General features: G+C 36.8%; 1 long non-coding RNA gene across 1 annotated transcript in view; it reads right to left on the bottom strand.

The window, feature by feature from the left end:
- Positions 1 to 8,901: 8,901 nt before the first annotated feature.
- Positions 8,902 to 23,898, bottom strand: part of LOC131764616 (uncharacterized) — a 42,938-nt gene continuing 27,941 nt past the window's right edge. Inside the window, exon 3 of the long non-coding RNA XR_010835215.1 lies at positions 8,902 to 9,105. This is a non-coding gene — a long non-coding RNA (uncharacterized lncRNA). The remainder of the gene's footprint in view (positions 9,106 to 23,898) is intronic.

The raw sequence follows: 23,898 nt of genomic DNA, 5'->3' as shown, positions 1-23,898 counted from the left end.
GTTGCTTTGGCCTGAGTAGAGGTAGAGGAACATTATCACGGCCTCAGACTGGGTCTAGTGCAAGCATCTCCTCTGATTAAGCACAGGCATCCTCTGAGATGCAACTAAAGGCACTATTGCCTTTGTGGCTCCTTTACATATAAAAATTTTTTAAAATTATTTTATGGCTGTATCGATACAATGACAAACAAAATCCAGGTTGGAGTCATCATTATATACTCACTATTATTATATTTATTCTTTCTTCTGATTTTAAAAGAAATTAAAATTAATTATTTTTGAGGGTAGCGTGGGCCCTGGGCCCTATGCCTCCGGTGCCTGTTGGAAGAGTGGGCCCTGATCAGAATTAGATGGGCTGAGGCAAATCCTGCTCCTGTTGCGTACTCTTCATGGTATCATTAGTTCCCCAAACCCCTGTTTCTTTTTCTCTAAAATGGGGATGATCATCAATCTTCTACCCAGGGCTGCTGTGAGGATAGAAGGAGATAAAACATATAAAAGGAATATCTCCCCCCATCCCTCCAAGTCCTCCCTTTCCTGGCAGACTGATCTGCAGCATGTGTCCTGGATTTCTCCCTTCTGTAATAACCGACAAACCACTGGTCAGTGGCATAGCCGTTAGCAGAATCTACTTTTCTAGATATCAGGTCATTTTTCTCCCTCTGCTCTTGCCAAGACGTTCAGAACATTGCTAAAACTCCCTATTGGAAAGCAATTGATCATTGCCCTATGGAAGAACAATTTTAAGACTATTTGTAAATTCACTTTTTAGTTCCTTATTCCCTCCTTATATGGTTCTTAGAATTCTCCCTTGAACTGGTTGTAACATCTTACTGCTTCCCTTATTTAATTAATGAGTACAATGAAACCTTTGATACATGTTCATTTTATATTTGTATTCGAGTCTGATTTTACCTTTTTGTAAAATTTTTCTTTGACATGTTTCATCACTGATGATGAGATAACTCTTCCCTCCTTTATACAACCTCATCCCCATCTGACATGGACCAAAGCCTAAAACAAGGTCTTTAAATCATTGGCCCATGATAGGTCTAGATTATCTGACAGAAGGAAAGGATATCAAGTAAAACAGATGTTATAAGGTGAACAACTTCACTATGAGAAGTCTGGAAACCCAATCTCTGGTTACTGGTTTGAGATCATCAGATATGCATACTCTCCTTTGAGAAATTTAAAATGTATGTGTTGTGCTAGGCTGAACTACATGAAATTTCTATCTTATATGTTAAAATTGTCAAATATCAGCATATTTAAACCATTCAATCTAATATATAATATATATGTAATATATGTATATATACACATATGTACAGCACACATTTATACAGAGTAAAACTCTAAATGATAATGGAATTTTCTGGGCTAATTTAAGAATAAGCAGAGAACTGCATTTCTTTGTGTTTCTCTGTTTCTTTAAGCTCTTATTTGTGAAACTTTCTGTGACATGTCAAGAGGAGAAGTGCAGTATTGTAAGAAACTTATTAATCCAGGAATTAAAAGTCTAACTCTTGCTCTAAAATGTACTTATTCCATTAGTAAACATCACCTTAGAAAACTTTTCTTTGATGATGAAGGATTTTGCAGTTTCTCTGGAGTACCATTTTGACAATCTGTTTTTCCTGACGGTCTGGAATGAACAGGAAGGAAAGTAGAGTTGGAGCTTGAAATTCTCTGTTTTACTTTTGGCTGGTTAGCATCAAGTTTTGAAGAAAAGCAATTCTTGATATGAAATTTTTTTTCGGATTGACTTCTTTCTACCAAAGGGGAGAGCGGCAAACACAAAGCCTGACTGAGATTCCTTTAGCAGAGCTTCAGTGATTCTGAGTTTGACTCTCCTGTATTTTCATTCTACAGAGCACATCCCTCCCACACAAACTCACACTCTCCCACATCCATCATGGTGAGTGTGCCACTCATGAAGATAATGGCTCAGGCACGCAGGAGGAGGACGATGCCCTGCCCATAATACCACACGTGCTCTAGGTTTCAGTTATGGTAAAGACTTGCATTGAGTCATCTTCACGTTCTCACCTTCTCCTCGGCAGTGCATGTGACCTTCAAGCACAGGTCTTAGAAAAATGACCAGGATGATGGAGAGACAAAAGAGAAAGGGTACACACTGTTTTATATAATAGCTTTATTGAGATATTATTCATATACCACAAAACTCAACCTTTTAAAGTATTATATTCAGTGATTTTAATGCATTAAAAGCATTGTGTAATCATAGACACTAATTTAGAACACTTTTGTCACCCCCCCAAAAAAAAGCTCTCTTACTCATTAGTAGTCAGCTCCCTATTTTCCTCTCCCCCAGCCCCTGGCAACTAGTAATCTACTTTCTATGTCTACGGATTTGTCTATTCTACACATTTTATATAAAAGACTCATACAATATGTGGCCTTTTTTGGTCTGACTTCTTTCACTAACCATGTTTTCAAGGTTCATCCATGTTGCAGTATGTATGAGCACTTCATTCTTTGTATGGCTGAATGATATTTCATTGTATGAATCTATACCACATTTTGTTTATCAATTCATCAACTGATGGATATTTGAAATTTTTCTACTCTTTGGCTAGTATAAAAATGCTGCTACTGTGAACATTTATCTACAAGTTTTTGTGTAGATGTATGTTTTCATTTCTCTTTTTAAAATTGAAGTATAGTTGATTTACAACGTTGGGTCACCCTCTGCTGCACAGCAAAGTGACTCAGTTATACACATATAGACATTCTTTTTTAATATTCTTTTCCATTATGGTTTATCACAGGATAATGAGTATAGTTCCCTGTGCTATATATTAGGACCTTGTTGTTTACCCATCATTTCTCTTGAGTATATATCTAGGAGTGGAATTTTTACGTCATGTGAGAACTCTGTATTTAATATTGTGAAGAACTGCCAACTGTTCTCCAAAGTGGCTGCATCACTTCATATTCCTATAAATAAAGCAAGGGTGTTCCAATTTCTCCACATCCTTGCCAACACTTATTATTTGTCTGCTTGATTATAGTCATCCTAATGGGTGCAAAGTAGTATCTCACTGTGGCTTTGATTTTCGTTTCCTAATGGCTAATGATTTTGAGCATCTTTTCACGTGCTTATTGGTCATTTATATATTTTGTTTGGAGAAATGTCTCTTCAGATCCTTTGTTCTTTTTTTAAAAATTGGGTTATTTTTCTCTTTATTATTAAGTTGTAAAAGTTCTATATTTATTATGAACACAAGTCCCATGTAAGACATATGGTTTTGCAAATATTTTTTCCATTATATGAGTGGTCTTTTCACTTTCTTGATAGTGCATTTTGCAGAACAAAAGTTTTAAAAATTGATCAAGTACAATTCATCTATTTTTTCTTTTGTCACTTATGACTTGGTTTTGTATCTGGGAAGGCTTTGCCTAATTCAAGGATATAAAGATGTACTCCTATAATTTCTCCCAAGAGTGTTATAGTTTTAGCTCTTACATTAAGGTTTATGACCCACACAGAGTTAATATTTGTATATAAGGAAGGAGACCAACTTCATTCTTTGGTATGTGGATGACCAGTTCTCCCAACACTATTTGTTGAAAAGATTTCTCCATTAAATTGTCTTGGCACCCTTGTCAAAAATCAATTGACCACAAATGTAAGGGTTTATTTATGGACTGTAAATTCTTTTCCATTGATCTACATATTTATCCTTATGCCAGTACCACACTGTCTTGCATTCTGTTGTTTTGTAGTAGGCTTTGGAATCGGAAGGATGACATCCTCTTCTAACTTTGTTCTTATTTTACAAGATTATTCTGGCTATTCTGTGTCCCTTGATTTCCATATGAGTTTTCTGCCAAAAAAAAAAAAAAAAGCCAGCTGGGATTTTGATTTGCATTGAATCTGTAGATCAATTTGGGGAGTATTTTCATCTTAACAATAAATATTAGGTATTCCAATCTATGAACATGGAATGTCTTTCCATTAATTTAGGTCTTCTTTAATTTTTTTGATGATGTTCTGTAGCTTTCACTATACAGGTCTTACATTTCCCGTATTAAATTTATCCCTAAGCATTTTATTCTTTTTGAGACTATTGTAAATTGAACCATTTTCTTAATTTCATTTTCAGATTGTTCATTGCTAGTGTATAAAATCAATTATCTTCTGTACACTGATCTTGTACCCTGCAATCTGGATGAATTCATTTATTAGTTCTAATATTTTATTTTGTGGTTTGCTTAAGATTTCTGTATATAAGATTGCGTCATCTGCAAATATAGTTTTAATTCTTTCTTTACAATCTGGATGTCTTTTACTTCTCTTTCTTGTATAATTGCCCTGACTTGATCCTCCAGTACAATGTTGAATAGAAGTGATGAGAGTGGACATTCTTGTCCTCTTTCTGATTTTCGGGGAAAACGTTCAGTCTTTTACTATATAGTGTGATGTTAACTGTGAATTTTTTATAGAAACTCTTTATCACATTGAGAAAATTCCTTTATATTCTTAGGGTTTTGGATGCTTTTATTATGAAATGGTGTGGGATTTTGTAAAATTCTTTTTCTCCATCTATTGAGATGACCATGTAGCTTTGTTAATTATTCTATTATTATGGTGTATCACATTGATTGCTTTTACAATGTCAAACCAACCTTAGATTCGTTAGATAAATCTTACTTGAATTAATCCTCTTTATATGTTTCTGGACTCAGTTTGTTAGTATTTTCTTGAGGACTTTGTGTCTATATTTTTAAGGGATTATTGGTCTATAGTTTTTTTAAAAAATTTTCATTGGAGTATAGTTGCTTTATGATATTGTGTTAGTTTATACTGTACAGCAAAGTGAATCAGCTATACGTATACATGTATCACCTCTTTTTTGGATTTCCTTCTCATTTAGGTCACCACGGAGCACTGAGTAGAGGTCCCTGTGCTAAACAGTAGGTTTTCGTTAGTTATCTATCTTATATATAGTAATGTATATCTGTCATTCCCAATCCCCCAATTCATCCCACCCTCCCCTTCCCCCTTGGTATCCATACGTTTGTTCTCTACGTCTGTGTCTCCATTTCTGCTTTGTAAATAAGATCGTCTATACCAATTTTTTCAGATTCCACATATAAACATTAATATATGATATCTGTTTTTCTCTTTCTGACTTACTTCACTGTGTAACAGTCTCTAGGTCCATCCATGTCTCTATAAATGACCCAATTTCATTCCTTTTTATGGCTGAGTAACATTCCATTGTATATATGTACCACATCTTCTTTATCCATTCCTCTGTTGATGGACATTTAGGTTGCTTCCATGTTCTGGCTGTTGTAGATAGTGGTCTGTAGTTCTGTTTTCTTTTCTTGTGGTGTTTTAATCAGGTTTTGGTACCAGTGTAATGCTAGCTTCATGGAATAAGTTGGAAAGTGTTCCTTCATGTTCTGTATTTTGAAAAAGTTTGAGATGAACTGGAGTTAGTTATGCTTTAAGCATTTGGTAGAATTCATCGGTGAAGCCATGAGAGTCTGAGCTTTTATTTGCAGGAAGCTTTTTGATGACTAATTCAATCTCTTTACTTGTTATATGTCTATTCAGATTTTCTGTCAGTTTTGGTAATTTGTTTCTGGTACACACATGTTAAAAGAAAAAACTTAATTTGAAACTTCTTTCCCTCCCTCCCATCTACCTTGTTAATTAGATTCATCTCCCTGACAGTCACTGTAGAAAAAAATGAGAAAGAAAAAATACTATCTATTTACATATTGCAGATTCCTTTAGATTTTGCTGCCCATGGTTTCTCTTCATATACATGGTCTCCTTCTAGCTACTGCTCCTTGTCTTGAAAACTACTCAACTACAGAGAAACATAAAAAGTCAGGGGCAGTGTGAAGGGGCAGGGGAGAGACTGCCCCAGTAAGATTTAAGTCCATTTTGCTTGGCCACGTGGATAAAAAGTTAGGCACACCAAATTTCACTAATGCCCCCATGTGGGCATCATAAAGCTCTTACAGTGAGTAATGCTAACACAGGTGTGATGATTCATAACTTCAGCAGAAATGAGAACATGAAATCCTGTATTTCCTTCCTCCTTAGAATTATTCAGAGGGAGAGAATACTGTTTCTTCTAGGAAAGTTAATTGCAAGTTTCTTTCCTTTCTTCCTGAATCAAATCTTACATTTATTGATGGAGAACCACTTCCACAAAGAATGAGGTAAAAAAGATTACAATTCTCTTATTAATTCCAAGGTGATTTAACAAAGAGGCATCGATACTACTGTTATTAGAAGGAGATGAATTATTTTCCCCTCAATGTACTTTAAAAAACAAAAACTAAACACCACACCACCACCAAATACCCCTTAAACTTGTATTCAGACAGCGGTGAGAAAAACTATTTTAGCAAAGTTAGCATTTTCCTAGTATTGCCCCATCTTGGATTTGAGTTTTTGAATGGTCATGGGCACTGTCTTTTCTGAGAGGTTTAACAGCCTTTTCTGCAGGCTATTCCCTCCAACTCTACCTTATCACCCTGTACTGTAATATTTTATTTTATTTACCAAGAAGTAAATGTTACAGTCTTGGGGACTTGACTGCACAGAAATTATCTAGCAGTTGTGTCCACTGAAGGGTTTCACTGCATCTGAATTTGCCCTAAACACTTCCCGCCACTGCACGGCTATTAGGTCATGAAAGGAAGACCAGCAGCTTCTCCATGACCTGGCCCCTGGCTTATGGTTTTACAGTTAACTGTGTGCAACCCTGGGATAATCATTTACATTCAATTCTATAGTTTTTCTTACATTTTTTCAAAGCTGCCATTCTTTACCTTTATAAAAATAATGCTTGATTCAAATTGATTACCAGTCTTTTCATTTACTTATAAACTTGTTATTTTGAAATAATTTCAGACTTGCAGAAAAGTTGCAGAAATAACAAAAAGGACCCCCATATCATATTTCCTTCACCAGGTGTCCCCAGGTAGTAATATTTTATCAGATTTGTTTTTCCTATGTTAATGTTTTTAAAAAAGCAGTGATCTCAAGGGGGGGGAGGATTATGGAACGTGTGTTCTCATTTCATCAAGGGGCAGGCAATCAACTACCAATAAAATGTAAAACATGAACAAGGCAGCTCTGTTGCTATTCAAAACTCATCTCCAACTTTCTTAATCAGTTTTTTTCTTGTTTTCCTTCTTAGTTTGTTTGCTTCTGGAGCCCTGTTTCAGAAAGTCTTAGAACATACGTTCTTGCCCATCTAATAAACATTGTAGGACCCAAAAAAGTCTGTCCTCAATTATTTCATAACTGAAACTAAAACAAGTTTTAGCATGTCAATCTGATATTGTAAGCTACACACAGGAAGCCCACGTCTGTCATATTGCTTCTTATAAAGTAGTCTGTAAAGTAAGGCTAACACTCATTTATCAGCATGTATAGCTTAACTCAGATATTAAACAAATTAAAGAGACCTTTATTTTCTACCTGACAGTGACAAAGTAAGTGTCACAACAGGTAGAATAATAACAAAACAAAAATATTTAATATGTCATAAGATGTTTATTTTCTAGTTTGAGAGAAACAAGGACATTATTTTGACACTATAATTACTCTTTCTTTTCCACTTTCTTTCTTGTCCATGGATCTTATCTGCACAGACTTAGATGACTCATAATCCTTGGTTCATGACACACTCACCATTGGTCCATATCTGGCTCTTTTATTAATTTACTTATTTATTTATTTATTCTCAATAATATAAAAACACCCATGAACACACTACCCATCGTCACCCACACACAAGCCAGTACTTTGGCAATAATTTGGTTCTCGTGTTCTGGTCCTCTCCCATTTTATATCCATGCTTCTCCACACCCAGCATTTAGGGCTGTAGCCACCATCCTAAATTCTTTATTTATCATTCCCTTGCCTTTCTTTTTAATGTGAATTTTTTTCTTTGCTTCTCTTGATTAGCAGATCAACTTGTTTTGTTTATTCTTAAGTCCTTCCCAGGTTTCACTCAGATATGCCTTTCACATAATTGTATTTGAGAGAATGTTTTTGTTCATCAGTGTTGAGGAAATCAATTCTTCATTTATTCTTATGACTCGCAAGGGCAGGGGAAAGACCCCATCTCACTGGACAATAAACCCAAGAAGTTGTTCTGTGAGTTGTCTTAGTTACCTCATGCTGAGTCTTCTCATGACACGCCAGCTCTGGGGGGCTTCTCCTCCACCCATGGAATAGGACCTGTGGCTAGCCAAGTTCTGTGATGACTGACGCTGTGAGTTTCCTTTTCAAGAGTTTTTCTATATGATGGCTGACTTATGAACCCACACTGAGGACGTTTTAAAGAAGGGAGGCTGACTTTGGGGGCATTTGGCTGTATTATCCATTGAGGTAAATGGAAGTTGGGTCCACAGAAAGGGAAAATTACAGAGTAGTACAAAGAGCACTGGCTTCAGAGCTTGGAGACATGAATTGTAGTTTCAGTTCTGCTGCAAACTAGCTGTGTGACCTTGGGCAAGTGGTTTTTACCTCTCTGGGCCTCAGCTTCCTCTTCTGTAGAATAAATACTTAAACCAAATAATTTCTAAGGGCCCTTTCAGAGGAGGAACCTGCAGAAAGAGTGGTTAAGTAGGTGGCTGAGGGCTCCAAGGCTCTTCTTTCACGCATTTAGTTGTAGAGTCAACATTCAATTCCTTGAGATCCTACAATGTGCCAGGGATACAGGGATGAATAAAACACTTATGGCTCCTGGCCCAGGAACTCAGAGTCCTGCCACACTGGGAAATATTGGAAAATGTATTTTTCAGTCTGACTTACTAAACGAAGATCTGCTTATGGACAGGACACCATGTTAGGACTCTTTTGAATGTAAGCAACAGAAGCACACTGGCCCTAACTTCAGCAACAGGGGAGCTTTATTTTAAGAACACAGGGGTATGGAGTGTTTCATGAAATCATAAGCAGAAATACAACTGGGACTCAGTAAAAGACCCGAGACATTAGCTTGGTTGTAAGGGGCACCCAGGAAGCCGTCTCTCTCCATCTTTATCTCCAATTCTCCCGTCAGCCTTCTTCAGTCTTCATTTTTTCAGTAGCTGTCACTGGCAGAAAATAGCTTTGACAATTACACTGTTTTATATGGAGGGAGACAAACTCTTTTCCTCTTGGTCTCAGTTCTGAATTCTTAGGAAAGAACTGTGATTGGCCCATTTCGTGTCAGCCACTCCACCCTCCCAATCCAATCTACTGTGGCCAAGTTGGGGTGGAGGTTAGGGAGGTTATGTCACATCAATATGGCCTCTAGCTTTTGCACTACAAGGATGGGGTGTGGGAGACATGCCTGGGAAAGGCATTCTGGCCTCCAGCTCTGACAGAGGCCCGTGATCAACACTGGCTCACTCATGTCTCCATGCTAGGCTCCAGCCCAGAACGGGGACTCAGTAGATGCTTTTTTTGTGGGAGAAGGGTATAGTTGCTTTACAATGTCGTGTTAGGTTCTGTTGTACAACGAAGTGAATCAGCTGTATGTATACATATGTCCCCTCTCTCTCGGACCTCCCTCCTACCCCCACTCTGTCCCATCCATCTAGGTCACCACAGAGCACCGATAAATGCACAAATGGATACTATCAACTAAAAGTGAAATTTTAAGGAAAGGCTCACCAAGAGAACCCCATTTGGGGCTTTAAAATGAAACTAAAAGAATATTAGCCCAAAAGAACAAGTCACACAATTCTGAAATAGATGTTCCTAGAAGGCAGTGAAACTTGACACTAGACACAGTGCATATAGAATCATGTATTAATCCATGTGATGGAAAGAACGGTTGATTATGACCCTTAGGATGAGCGTGTATTTTCTTATAAGGCGTCAAACAAAAAGGAAGTGGTAATAGCATGGTATCTGTTTGGGGATTTCAGTGACTTCGAGCCTTTCTCAAAGCTCCTCACATCCCTTTAAAAATAGACACCAAAAAAGAATGGCCAAGGGAGACAGGGAAGCCCTTTGCAGTTTACCTTCTAATGGTCATGACCTTAAAGTCTAAAGAAAGCTTCGAATGAAGACTTGTGGCACTTTAGAGCTGAAATGAGCCTAACCCAACATCTCATTCTTTGCCCTAATTCTATAGAAGAGACTCAACTATTCACTGCCAGCCAGAGGCAGTGACCCAGCTTGGTGTTCTGGAGAATCACAGTCTTTAGCTATCACTAATGTTATGTGTGTACAATACTTAACATCTGTCCTGTCACTCAGGGCTGAAGAGGAGAACCGAGAGCAAAGGCATAAACTAGGACCATTAACAATTTAGTTATTACCGATGTAGTAAGCAGAGGTCTGGCCCTGACCTGCATGTGCTCAGAGCTACGCATTGTGTTTGCATCCAGTCACTTGCTATGTATTATCTAAATTAGTGCTGTTATGATGGTATTTTGACCTGATTTGTGCCTGAGTATTCTCATCCTCCCGGGGCTGTCTAGCAAATGTTACGTCAAAGCCGGGCCCGAGCCCTGCTGGCCCCTGTGTAGGTGCTCAAAGGAGGGTTACAGGTCAGCATTTATACAGTCAGCCAGCTGGTCAGCATATGAACACACTGTAGTAGGTGAGCTGTAATACTGTATGTTACATTATATTTATTTTTTATAGATAGAAAGAAATAGATATGTGTGTATAGATATATATATTTACATAACATATTTATATAAATGTATATATTAAATATATAGAGAGATATACAGCTTGCGACAAGGGTATCTTTTCCTTAGATTTTATCTATTTTGTATCTCATGGGACTTTTTTAAAGGAAGGAATATTTGGCAAGTTTATTATTAAAAATTTAAAGCTGATCACGTTAAATTAATTTAAAGTTTTAACTTAGATCTAAAGTTCCTTGGGGAAAAAAGCTCATGAAAAATGTTTCAGCATCAGAATTCCACTTGTATCATTCAAGAACAATATACCCATTTACAAAGCCAACATGTTTTCTTCTAAAGCACTGAATGTGCTCTAGGAAAACATACTTCCTGGAGAAGTGATTTCCTTTTGAAAATTTATTTTATTTTGCTCTGACTCTTATTGGTTGGCTAATGATGAGAAGTCTCCCATTGGTGAGGTAATTCTAAATCTGATGCTGTCACCATAGGGGAAAGAATTTCCCCTATGAGAAATTTCTAATTTCTTGCTAAGAGGAAGGAAGTCAGTGCCTGGGACAGATAATCACTTCCCTGAAAGAATAACATCTCTTGATAAGTTGAACTTTTTCAGGTTAAAAATTAATTTTTCAATGCTTAAAAATTGAAATATTGCTATAATTGATAAAGTGGATACAAATTAAAGATTACATGTGTAAGGTAAGCATGGAAAATAAATTTTATGGAAATAGAATTTCTCGGATATTCCTCAGGTCAGAAGAAGTTGTGGGCCAGGTCTTTTGAAAGCAACCCAGAAAATGTTCTATATCTCATACTGGCAGAGGTTAAAGGAGTGTCTACATAGAAAAGGTCAACATTCTGTGCTTTACTGTATGTAACTTATACCTCATTTTAAAAGGCCAAGCAAACTAGCAAGCCAGCTAGAGAGCAGTGCAGAGAGCTTCTCTCCACACTTGCTATCAGCTTTAACCATGCCCTTCTCTGCTCTTGGCTCTGAACCAGCCAGGTACTCTACTCAGCTTTGACCAGTTGCCTGAGGGCGACGGAGAAGTGGTCTGCACGGCTCCGGCTTCCGTTTTGTTGTGGAGGAGGAATGATGTTACCCACTCCCGATTCGACTCCTCCCCCACATGCTGGAATTTGGAAGGGGAACCAGATGGTGTGCAGCCCCTTCTGCCTCTTTCCTCAGCGTGAGATGCTCATGGGAAGCCCACGTTTGCCACGGCTCCTCCGTGCTGCCAGTCCTGCAGAGACAGACCTGCCACGAGGGGAGGACTCTGACATTACCTGTGACTGGGCTGGGAAGCCCATGCTTGCCTGTAAATATAAGTTATTTCTCCATTAATCTATCAACTCATCTACCTTATTTCTTAATTGGTTCAAGCCTCAGGTGGGAGTGAAATGCGAGATCGTTAGGCTCCCACAAAGACCCTCACACTTGCCTTCCAGGCAAGAATAGATAAAAAGCTCCCTGCTTCTCTGAAACTAAAACTGGCATATTTGATTTAAGCCTTGCTAAAGCCTTGTAGAATTATTATATAAGAGTATCAGCTGGCTTTTATTTGTTAACTTTTAAATATCTTTCATTTTGAGGAAAATTAAATCTACTATTATTTTTGATGTTTGAGAATGAATTAATGACACACAGACCCAGAAGCCAGATGTGGATCAACACATTGGCTTTGCTACTGGTAAGGTTAGATTAAAAATCTTGGCTTGCGCCCAAGGCCCAAATGGTCTTCAAGTTACCACCCACCCACAGGCAAAACATCTGTAAGCCTCCCCCAGCAAGGCAGCACCTGGCTCCTTGGGCTCACCCCAGGAGGGGACAAGGACAGGTGCATCCTGTGGCCAGGCTGTTTTAAAAAAGGTTGAGAGAGAGAGAGAGAGACAGAGCACCAAGGGGAGGGAGGAGGGGGAGAAGAGAACTATATATGTTGACCCTGATCCGTAATGGGTAGCACCAGTAGTTATCCTTGCTGAGGAGTTAGAGGAGGGAAAATGTTCTTTCCAATACTTCTGAAAAGTTGGGTTGAGGCAGGAGCAGGTGGGGTCAGGGAGACGTCTCCCTTTGATGGATGATTCCAGTAGGTCACCGAGAATGCTATTGTGAGCCAAAACTGAAACTAGGCTTTGCCTAACAGGCCTTTGCTTGTAATGCACCAAAACTTGAGAGCCCAGCAAAAGTTTTAAATATCATTTTAAAAAGACTGTGCATGCATTTAAATCCCACCTCCCCAACAAATACTCTGCCACCAGCACTATAGCCTCACCAAAAGAGGTCATGAGCCCAGATCAAGTCTCAGGCCAGCCTGGGAACCAGCAAAGGTCATGGGACTAGAGACCCAATGTCCCTCTGTGGGTATAGGGAGTGTCCCTCTCTTCCTCTCCCCTGCCCTTTGCCTGCTGCATACCCTGGTGCTTCTTTTGATTTGAGGGCTTTTCCTTGCTGCTTGTCTCTAGCATCCAAATTGGTAGTCAGGAAGCTGAAGGTAGAAGAGTTCCATTCCAATAAACGTTGGAATTCTCTCAGCAGTGACCTATTGAGTACTTACTATGTGCTATTCTAGGTGCCAGATATGGTACACCAAACAAAATGGTTTCTATTCTAGTGGAAGGAAGCAGCAGTGAACAAGTGATTAATTTTTGGAGATAATTTTTCTTGTGTGTGTTTGCCTTTTACATGCTTTTACATAAACCAGTACATTAATAAGACATATTTCAGTTACTTCAAAGACTGTCATTGAGACAGTTCTTCGAGGAGTGATTATTCTAAGAAGGCATGAGTGACAAATCACAGACACCAACACAGATACACAAAATTGATGTATTGACCATTCAGGCTGTGCAACAAACACTTTCATTTAAAAGCTTACTATATTGCAGGAAGTATATTAAAACCGAAAACTGATTCTTTTTAAATTGTGGACAATAAACCTTGAACTCACTTCTCCACTTTGTTTTAACCAGATAGCCAAAAACAATAGTAAAAGCTTTTGGCCTTTTCTTTTTTTTTTTTTTTCAAATAAAAACAAGTTTGAGAGGCAGATTTTCAAACTTATTCTTCAACCAAGTCACTTTATTGATCTGTGCCCAGTGACAAATGTTTCTTGGAGCCCACATCCTCGGGCTGCCTATGCCTTTTGCCCTTACTGGCTCTTTATAAACAACCATTTATTTATTTTGCAATCCAAAGAAAAGACATTTTTGTCAGATTGCAGCCTGTTGTCTGTATGTAGACTTATAGACTCAGCATGGGAGGAGCCTGAGACACCATGAAGTCCAATCTTGCCTGCAACATAGCTGAGAGATGGTCATCTATATGGTGGCTGCAGGGCCCCAGTGAGCACATGCACTTCTGAGAAGGAAAAACTATTCAATTGTTGTCCAGATGTGACTGTTAGAAAGTTCCCTCATACGTTGTGACACACCACATTAACAAACTGAAGAATAAAAACGATATGATCATCTCAATAAATGCAGAAAAAGCATTTGACAAAATTCAACATCCATTTTTGATAAAAACTCTCCAGAAGGTGGGTATAGAGGGAACATACCTCAACATATTAAAGACCATGTATGACAAGCCCTTCACTAACATCATACTCAATGGTGAAAAGCTGAAAGCATTTCCTCTAACATCAGGAATAAGAAAAGTGTGCCCAGTCTCACAACTTTTGTTCAACATAGTAGTGGAAGTCCTAGACACGGCCATCAGACAAGAAAAACAAATAAAAGACATCCAAATTGGAAAGGAAGAAGTAAAACTGTCACTGTTTGCAGATGACATGACACTATACATATAAAATCCTAAAGATTTTATATGTATATAAAAGTCCTAGACACAGCCATCAGACAAGAAAAGCAAATAAATGTCATCCAAATTGGAAAGGAAGAAGAAAACTGTCACTGTTTGCAGATGACATGACACTATACATATAAAATCCTAAAGACACCATCAAAAAGCTACTAGAAAAAAAAAAAAAAAAGCTACTAGAGCTCATCAATGAATTCAATAAAGTTGCAGGATACAAAACTAATAAACAGAAATCTGTTGTATTTCTGTACACTAACAATGAACTATCAGAAAGAGAAATTAAGGAAACCATCCTATTAGTCATCACATCAAAAAGAATAAAATAGGGCTTCCCTGGTGGCACAGTGGTTGAGAGTCCACCTGTCGATGCAGGGGACACGGGTTCATGCCCCAGTCTGGGAAGATCCCACATGCCGCGGAGCGTCTAGGCCCGTGAGTCATGGCTGCTGAGCCTGAGCATCCGGAGCCTGTGCTCCGCAATGGGAGAGGCCACGACAGTGAGAAGCCTGTGTACTGCAAACAAAAACAAAAACAAAAACAAACCAAAAACAAACAAACAAACAAAAAGAATAAAATACCTAGGAATAAACCAATGTAAGGAAGTAAAAGACCTATACTCAGAAAACTATAAGACACTGATGAAAGAAATTGAAGACAACACAAACAGGTGGAAAGATATACCATGTTCATGGATTAGAAGAATTAATATTGTTAAAATGACCATACTACCCAAGGCAATCTACAGATTCAGTGCAATCCCTATCAAAATACCCATGACATTTTTCACAGAACTAGAACAACTAATTAAAAAATTTGTATGGAAACACAAAAGACCCCAAATAGCCAAAATAATTTTAAGAAAAAAGAACAGAGATGGAGGAATTACACTCCTTGACTTCAGACTATACTACAAAGCTACAGTAATCAAAACAGTGTGGTACCGCCACAAAAACAGACACATAGATCAATGGAACAGAATAGAGAGCCCAGAAATAAACCCACCCACTTATGGTCAATTAACCTATGACAAAGGAGGCAAGCATACACAATGGAGAAAAGACAGTCTCTTCAATACGTGGTACTGGGACAACTTGATAGCTACCTGTAAAAGAGTGAAATTAGAACATTATCTAACACCACATACAAAAATAAACTCAAAATGGAATAAAGACCTAAATGTTAGACTAGAAACCATAAAACTCCTAGAAGAAAACATAAGCAGAACAGTCTTTGACATAACTCATAGCAATATTTTCTTAGATCAGTCTCTCAAGGCAAAAGAAATAAAAGCAAAATTAAATAAATGGGACCTAATCAAACTTGAAAGCTTTTGCACAGCAAAGGAAACCATTGACAAAATGAAAAGACAACCTACTGAATGGGAGAAAAAATTGCAAATGGTACAGATAAGAGGTTAATATTCAAAATATATTAACAGCTCATACAACTCAGCATCAAAAATGCAAACAACCCAGTTAGAAAATGGGCAGAATACCTGAATAGAAATTTTCCCAAAGAAGACATACAAATGCCAACAGGCACATGAAAAGATGCTCAACATCACTATTCATCAGTGAAATGCAAATCAAACCACAGTGAGATATCACCTCCCACCTCTCAGAATAGCTATTATCAAAAAAGCAAGAAATGAGTGTTGCTGAAGATGTGGAGAAAAGGGTACCCTTGTGCACTGTTAGTGGGAATGTAAGTTTGTCCAGCCACTATGCAGAACAGTATAAAGGTTCCGCAAAGAACTAAAAAAAGAATGCCCATATAACCCATTAATTCCACTTCTGGGTATATATCCAAATAAATCAAAATACCTTGTTCAAAAAGATATATGTACCCCTATGTTCATTGCAACACTATTTACAATAGTCAAGATATGGAAGCAACCTGTGTCCATTGATAGATAAATGGATGAAGATATGATGCACACACACACACACACACACACACACACACACACACACACACACACAATGGAATATTACTCAGCCATTAAAAAGAATGAAATCTTGCCATTTGAGGCAACATGGATAGACCTGGAGGATATTATGCTAAGTGAAATAAGTCAGACACGGAAAGACAAACATCATGTGATTTCACTTATATGTGGAACCTAAAAAACAAAACAGGGGCTTCCCTGGTGGTGCAGTGGTTAAGAATCTGCCTGCCAATGCAGGGTTAGGGTTAGGGTTCAAGCCCTGGTCCGGGAAGATCCCACATACCACAGAGCAACTAAGCCCGTGCACCACAACTACTGAGCCTGCGCTCTACAGCCCACAAGCCACAACTACTGAGCCCGCGTGCCTAGAGCCCATGCTCTGCAACAAGAGAAGCCACTGCAATAAGCAGCCCACACACCACAATGAAGAGCGGCCCCCACTCGCCACAACTAGAGAAAGCCTGTGTGCAGCAACAAAGACCCAACACAGCAAAAATAAATAAAATAAATACATTTTTTAAAAGAAAAGGAAAAAAATAAAAAACAAAACAAAATGAAACACAAACAGACTCATAGATAGAGAGAACAAACAGATGGCTGACATAGGGGAGGGATATGTGGGGGACAGATGAAAAAGATGAAGGGGATAAAGAGGTACAAACCTCCAGCTATAAAAAAAAAAGCCTTTCCATAAATTTTGTATAAAATAGATACATAATAAGGACCTCCTGTACAGCATTACAGGAGGGAACTCTACTCAATACTCTGTAATGACCTATATGGGAAAAGAATCTTAAAAAGAGTGGATATATGTGTATGTATAACTGATTCACTTTGCTATACAGCAGAAACAAACACAACATTGTAAATCAACTATACCCCAATAAAAAATTTTAAAAAATTTTTCCCAAAGGAAAAAAAAATAAGTTACAGAGATATAACATACAACGTAGGATATAATATTGTAAAAACTTTGGTGACATATGGTAATTAAATTATTGTAGTGATCATTTCATAATGTATAAAAATATTGAATCACTATGTTGCTATGTTGTATACCTGAAACTACTATAATGTTGTATGTTAATTGTAATTCAATAAATAAATCCAACAAATATAAAAATAAAGAATTAGATTTAATGATTCATTACAAGAACTTAGAGAGTTTGGCAAAGCTGTTATACTCATGGTTACAATTTACTACAGCAAAGGGTACAGATTAAAATCAAAAAGAAAAAGGCACAGAGGGTAGAATGCAGGAGACCAGGCACAAGCTTCGAGGTGTCCCCTCCCACTGGAGTCTTTTTGATAACACTTAATTCTTCCAACAATGATGTGTGACAACATGCAGAAAGTGTTGCCAACCAGGTAAGCTCACCCAAGCCTTTATGTCAAGGGTTTTTATCCAGGTTCAGTCATGTAGACATGGCTGACTCTGTGGCTGAATTTGGTCTCTATTAAGGCCCAACCATAAGTCAGGGTATCAGCATAAACTCTCTGGTGTGGCCTCAGGTACTCTTAACTGACAGGGCTTAGAGGCTATCTCCTGGGAGCCCAGGAGGAGCCTGACCTTCCTTTGGAAACTACAAGTCTGGATGACCCAGACCTGTTGAGTTAACCCTTTACTGCACAGAAGGTAGTCTTCTATTTAAAAAATTTTGCTTTGATACATTTTAGTTAATTAAAACGAATAGTAAATTCAAAAGAAACAAAATGGTATACAATGAAAAGTATTCCTCTCACCTCTACTCAGTTTCCCTCCAAAAACAACCTGTGTTCTCAAATTCTTGTATGTAATTCCAGTTATACTTTAGTTGCCTATGCATATATAAGCAAATATATGTTGTATGTTTGAAACCTCTGGTACAAATAGCAGCTGAGAATTGTGAGTGGAAAAATGACACATTAACCACCAGGTGTTTTTTTTTTTTTTTTTCTTTTGAGGCCACTTGTTCTTCTTCTCCTTCTTTTTTATTGTGGAAAATTTATACAACATGAAATTTATCATTTAAAATATTTTTAGGTGTACAATTCAGTGGTATTGATTACATTCACAATGTTCTGCCACCATTATCACTGTTTCCAAAACTTTTTCAATCACCCCCAAACAGAAACCTTGTACCCAGTATGCTATAACTCCTCATTGCCTCCCCACCCCTACCCAGCCCTTGATAACCTCTAATTTATTTCTATCTCTGTGTATTTGCCTATTCTAGATATTGCAAATAAGAGTAATCATGTGATTTTTTTTGTCCTTTTGTGTCTGGCTTATTGCATTTAGCATATTGTTTTCAAGGTTCATCTGTGTTGTAGCATGAAGTAGAACGTCATTCCTTTTTATGCCCAAATAATATTCTATTGAATGTATATACCACATTTTATGTATCCATTCATCTATTTGTGGATAATTGAATGGTTTCCACCTTTTGACTATTATAAATAATGGTGCAGTAAACATTGGCATAAAGTCTCTGTTTGAGTTCCTGTTTTCAATTCTTTGGGGTATATACCTAGGACTGGAATTCTTGGGTAATGCGGTAATTCTATGTTTAACCTTTTGAGGAGCCACCAAACTGTTTTCCACAATGGCTGGACCATATTAAATTACCATCAGCAATTTCTAATTCTAATTCTAATTTCTCCACATTCTTGCCAACACTTATAATTTTCTATTGTTTTAGTTATAGTCATCCTGGTAGGTGTAAAGTGGTATCATTTTGATTTTGATTTGCATTTCTCTAATGATTCAATGATGTTGAGAATCTTTTCATGTGCTTATTGGCTGGTTGTATATCTTTTTTGGAGAAATGTCTATTCAAGCCCTTTACCCATTTTATTTATTCTTTTATTTGTCTTTGCATTGTTGAGTTGTAGTTCTCTATATATTTTGGATATCAATCCCTTATCAAATATATGATTTGCAAATATTTTTCTCCCATTCTGTAGGGTGTCTTCCACTTTCTTGATAATCTCCTTTGATGTACAAATTTTAAAATTTTGATAGTCAATTTATCTATTTTTTTCTTTCATTGACTGAGCTTTTGGTGTCTTATCTGAGTATTCATTAACAAATTCAAGGTTATGAAGATTTATTCCTATGTTTTCTTCTAAGAGTTGTATTATTTTAGCCCTTATATTTAGGTCATGACTCATTTTGAGTTAATTTTTATATATGTTGTAAGGTAGGGGTCCAACTTCATTCTTTTGCATATGGAAATTCAATTGTCCTTGCACCATTTGTTGAAGAGATGATTTCTTCCCCCATTGAATGGAGTTGGTACCCATGTCAAAAATCAACTAGCCATAGATGTATGGGTTTATTTCCAGACCCTTGATTCTATTCCATTTGTCCATATATCTATTCCTCTGCCAGTATCACATTGTTTTGACTAGTGTAGCTTTGCAGTCAATTTTGAAATCAGAAAGTGTGAGTTTTCCAACTTTGATTTACTTCTTCAAGATAATTTGTCTATTTGGGGCCCCTTGCAATTCCCTATCATTCTGAGGATCAACTTTTCCATTTCTGCAGAAAAGGTTATTGGTATTTTGAAAAGGACTTCATTGAATCTGTAGATTGTTATGAGTAGTATTAACATATTAACAACATTAAATCTTCCAGCCCATAAGCATGGGGTGCCTTTCCACTTATTTTTGTCTTCTTTAATTTCTTTAAGCAATATTTTATAGTTTTCAATGTAAAGTCTTTCCTGGTTAAATTTATTCCTAGGTATTTATTATTTTAGATGCTAATGTAAATAAAATTGACTTCTAAATTTCCTTTTTGATTGTTTACTGCTGTCGTACAGAAACACAACTTAATTTTTGTGTGTTGACCTTGCAACCTACAACTTCACTGGATTTGTTTTCTTGTGGATTCTTTAGGAGTCTGTATATATAGAATCATGTCCTTTGCAAATGCAGATAGTTTTCCTTCTTCCTTTCCAATTTGGATGCCTTTTGTTTCTTTTTATTGTCTAATTGCTCTAGCTAGAACATTCAGTACAATTTTGAATAGCAGGAGGGGAAATGGGTATGCTTGTCTTGTTTCTGATCTTAGGGGAAAGCTTTCTTTCACAACTGAGAAATATATTAACTGTGGGTTTTTAATAAATGATTTTTGTCATGTTTAGGAAGTTTTCTTCTATTCCTAGTTTCTCAGTGATTTTTCAACCATGAAAGAGTTGTTGAATTTTGTCAAATGCCTTTTCTGCATCAATCTAGATGATCATATGTTCCCCCTTCCTTCTATTAATGTGATCAATCTATTACATTGATTGCTTTTCTTACTTTAAAACACCTTTGCATTCCTGGCATAAATCCCACTTGGTCATGGTGTATTGTCCTTTCAATATGCCATTGGATTCCATTTGCTAATATTTTGTTGAGGATTTTTGCATCTATGTTCATAAAAGATATTGGTTTGTAATTTTTCTTTCTTGTAATGTCTTCTTCTGACTTTGATGTCAGGGTGATTCTGGTCTCATGGAATGAGTTAGGAAGTATTCTCTCCTTTTCTATATTTTGGGAAGAGTTGATAAAGGATTGATTGTTAGTTCTTCTTTAAGTGTTTTGTAGAATTCACCAGTGAAGTCATCTGGTCCTGGACATTTCATTGTTTGGAGGTTTTTGGATTGCTGATTAAATCTATTTACTTGTTACAGATCTGTTGAGATTTTCTATTTCTTCTTCAGTCAATTTGTCCATTTTATCTGGGTTATCTAATTTGTTGGTTACAATTGTTCATAGTATCCTCTTATAATCTTGTTATTTCTGTAAAATACATGTCCCCACTTTTATTTTTTATTTTAGTTATTTGTGTCTTCTCTTTTTCCTTTGTCAGTATAGCTAAAAGTTTGTCAATTTTGTTATTTTTTCAAAAAAACAATTTTTGGTCTTGTTGACTTTCTATTTTTCTATTCTTTATTTCATTTATCTCCTCTCTAATATTTATTATTTTCTTCCTTCTTTTAGTTTTGCAGAAGGATGTGTAGTTTTCCCTCTCTCTCTCTCTTTTTCATAGATCCTCCAGGTGTAAAGTTAGGTTATGGATTTGGAATCTTTTTTCTGTTTTAATGTAGATATTTACAGCTATAAGTTTCCCCTTGAGCACTGCTTTTGCTGCATCCCATGAGTTTTCATTTTTCTTCATCTCTAAGTATTTCTAATTTCCCTTGTGGTTTCTTCTTTGAGCCATTTGTTGTTTAATAGCATGTTGTTTAATTTCCACATATTTGTGACCAGTTTTGCTTCTGTTTTTTTGTTTCTAGCTTATTCCACTGAGATTGGAGAAGATACTTCGTATTATTTCAATCTTTTAAAATTTACTGAGACAGTTTGTGCCCTAATATATGTTCTATCTTTGGGATTGTTCCACATGTACTTAAAAAGAATGTGTATTCTGATGTTGTTGGGTGGGGTGTTCTGCATATCTTTGTTAGATCTAGGTTTATAGTATTATTTGAGTCCTCTATTTCTTATTGATTTTCTTTCTCTATGTCCTATCTATTATTGAAAATGATATATTGAAATCTTCAACTATTATTATAGAAATATTTTTCCCTTCAATTCTGTCACTGTTTCCTTCATATATTTTGACTGCTGTTTTATGCACATATATTTATAATTATTAGATATTTTTCGTGAATTTACTCCTATACTCTTGCCAACACAGTGCTATCAAACTTTCATCTCTGCCAATATGCTTGGTTTATTCGAACTTTTCTTACTATGAGTGCAATTGAGCATCTTTTTATGTGCTAAAAGTCATTTGTTTTTTCTTTTCTATAAACCCTCGGCTCATATTCTGAGCTCATTTGTCTGCTACTTAAATATTACTGACATATATATACATATATATGTGTATATATAAAATCACAATATATTGGGGTAATTAGTTCTTTGTTTCAATGTGATTTGTAAATATCCATTTACTCAGTGTATCATTTGTTCTTTGACTCTGCTTATGATGGCTTTTGTTATGCAGAAATGTTTGACTTTCATGTATCTAAATTTATGAATATTTTCTGAGTTTAGTATAATAGTTAGCCAGGGATGCTTCACTCAATGGTAGTTTTAAAAACTTTTTTTTCTTTAGTTTTTAGGGGTTTTTGTTTTGTTTTGTTTTGTACCTTCTGGTTTCATTTTTTTCAAACTTATTATTAAATAAGTTCCATTGGGAATGTATGCTGGTGCAAAGTGTAAGGTATGGATTCATACTTATTTATTTTTCCAGATGGTTTTCCAATTATCCCAGACTATGTCTTGACAACAGGCTTTTATGTGACTTAGCTTTAACAATCTGATATTCTCCCTGATCAGGCAGATTTCTACTCACCACAGCATTACTTAAGAAAAGCCCACCTAAGAATGTAACTCTGTCCTATATTTTGCTACCAAATCTGTCCATAGTAGAAAAGGCATCTATGGATCCCTAAGGTAGATAATTTGTCACCAGGTCACTATTCCTGTTTGCTCTACTCTGACCTGTTCCAGTTTAGTAAATGGACTTTCTGTAGTCAAGACCCCATCTGTACCCCATTTCAGGACCATGTCTTTATTTTGTACAGATTTGAGTGGGCCACTGCCTTGAAAACTTGTTTAGTACCCTTATTTCCTTCATGACTGAGAAATGGAGCCCTATTATAACTTGTAGTGAGAATACTCTAAGGTCAATCATTTATCAGATGATCTGTACCTCTGAATGTTGTTTCCTCAGACTTCCTATTGTGAAGCTCCATGGAGAAAGTATTTGCAAATCACACATCTGCTAAAAATAAACAAACAAACAAACACCTTGTTTCTTCCTTTTTATGGCTAATATTCCACTGTATATATGTACCACATCTTCTTTATCCATTCATCTGTTGATGGACATTTAGGTTGCTTCCATGTCCCGGCTATTGTAAATAATGTTGTGATAAACATTGGGGTGCATTGTCTTTTTGAATTATGGTTTTCTCAGTATATATACCCAGTGATGGGATTGCTGGGTCATATGGTAGTTCTATTTTTCATTTTTAAAGGAATCTCCATACTGTTCTCCACAGTGGCTGTATCAATTTACATTCCCACCAACAGGGCAAGTGGGTTCCCTTTGTTACAAAGTGAAGTAAGTCAGAAAGAGAAAAACAAATATCGTATATTAACGCATATATGTGGAATCTAGAAAAATAGTACAGATGAACCTATTTGCGGGGCAGGAATAGAGACACAGATGTAGAGAACAGACGTGTGGACAAGGGGTGTAGGAAGGGGAGGTGGGATAAATTGGGAGATTGGGATTGACATATATACACTACCATGTGTAAAACAGATAGCTAGAGGGAACCTGCTGTATGGAGCAGGAGTTCAGCTCGGTGCTCTGCAGTGATGTAGATGGGTGGGATGCGGGGGGAGGCAGGTCCAAGAGGGAGGGGATATATGTGTACATATAGCTGATTCACTTCATTGTACAGCAGAAACTAACACAACATAGTAAAGC

Source organism: Kogia breviceps, chromosome 10 (genome assembly GCF_026419965.1).
Source record: "Kogia breviceps isolate mKogBre1 chromosome 10, mKogBre1 haplotype 1, whole genome shotgun sequence".
NCBI classification, from domain to species: Eukaryota; Metazoa; Chordata; class Mammalia; order Artiodactyla; family Physeteridae; genus Kogia; species Kogia breviceps.
Note: the sequence above shows the minus strand (reverse complement) of the source record. Positions and strands in the feature narration are given on the sequence as shown.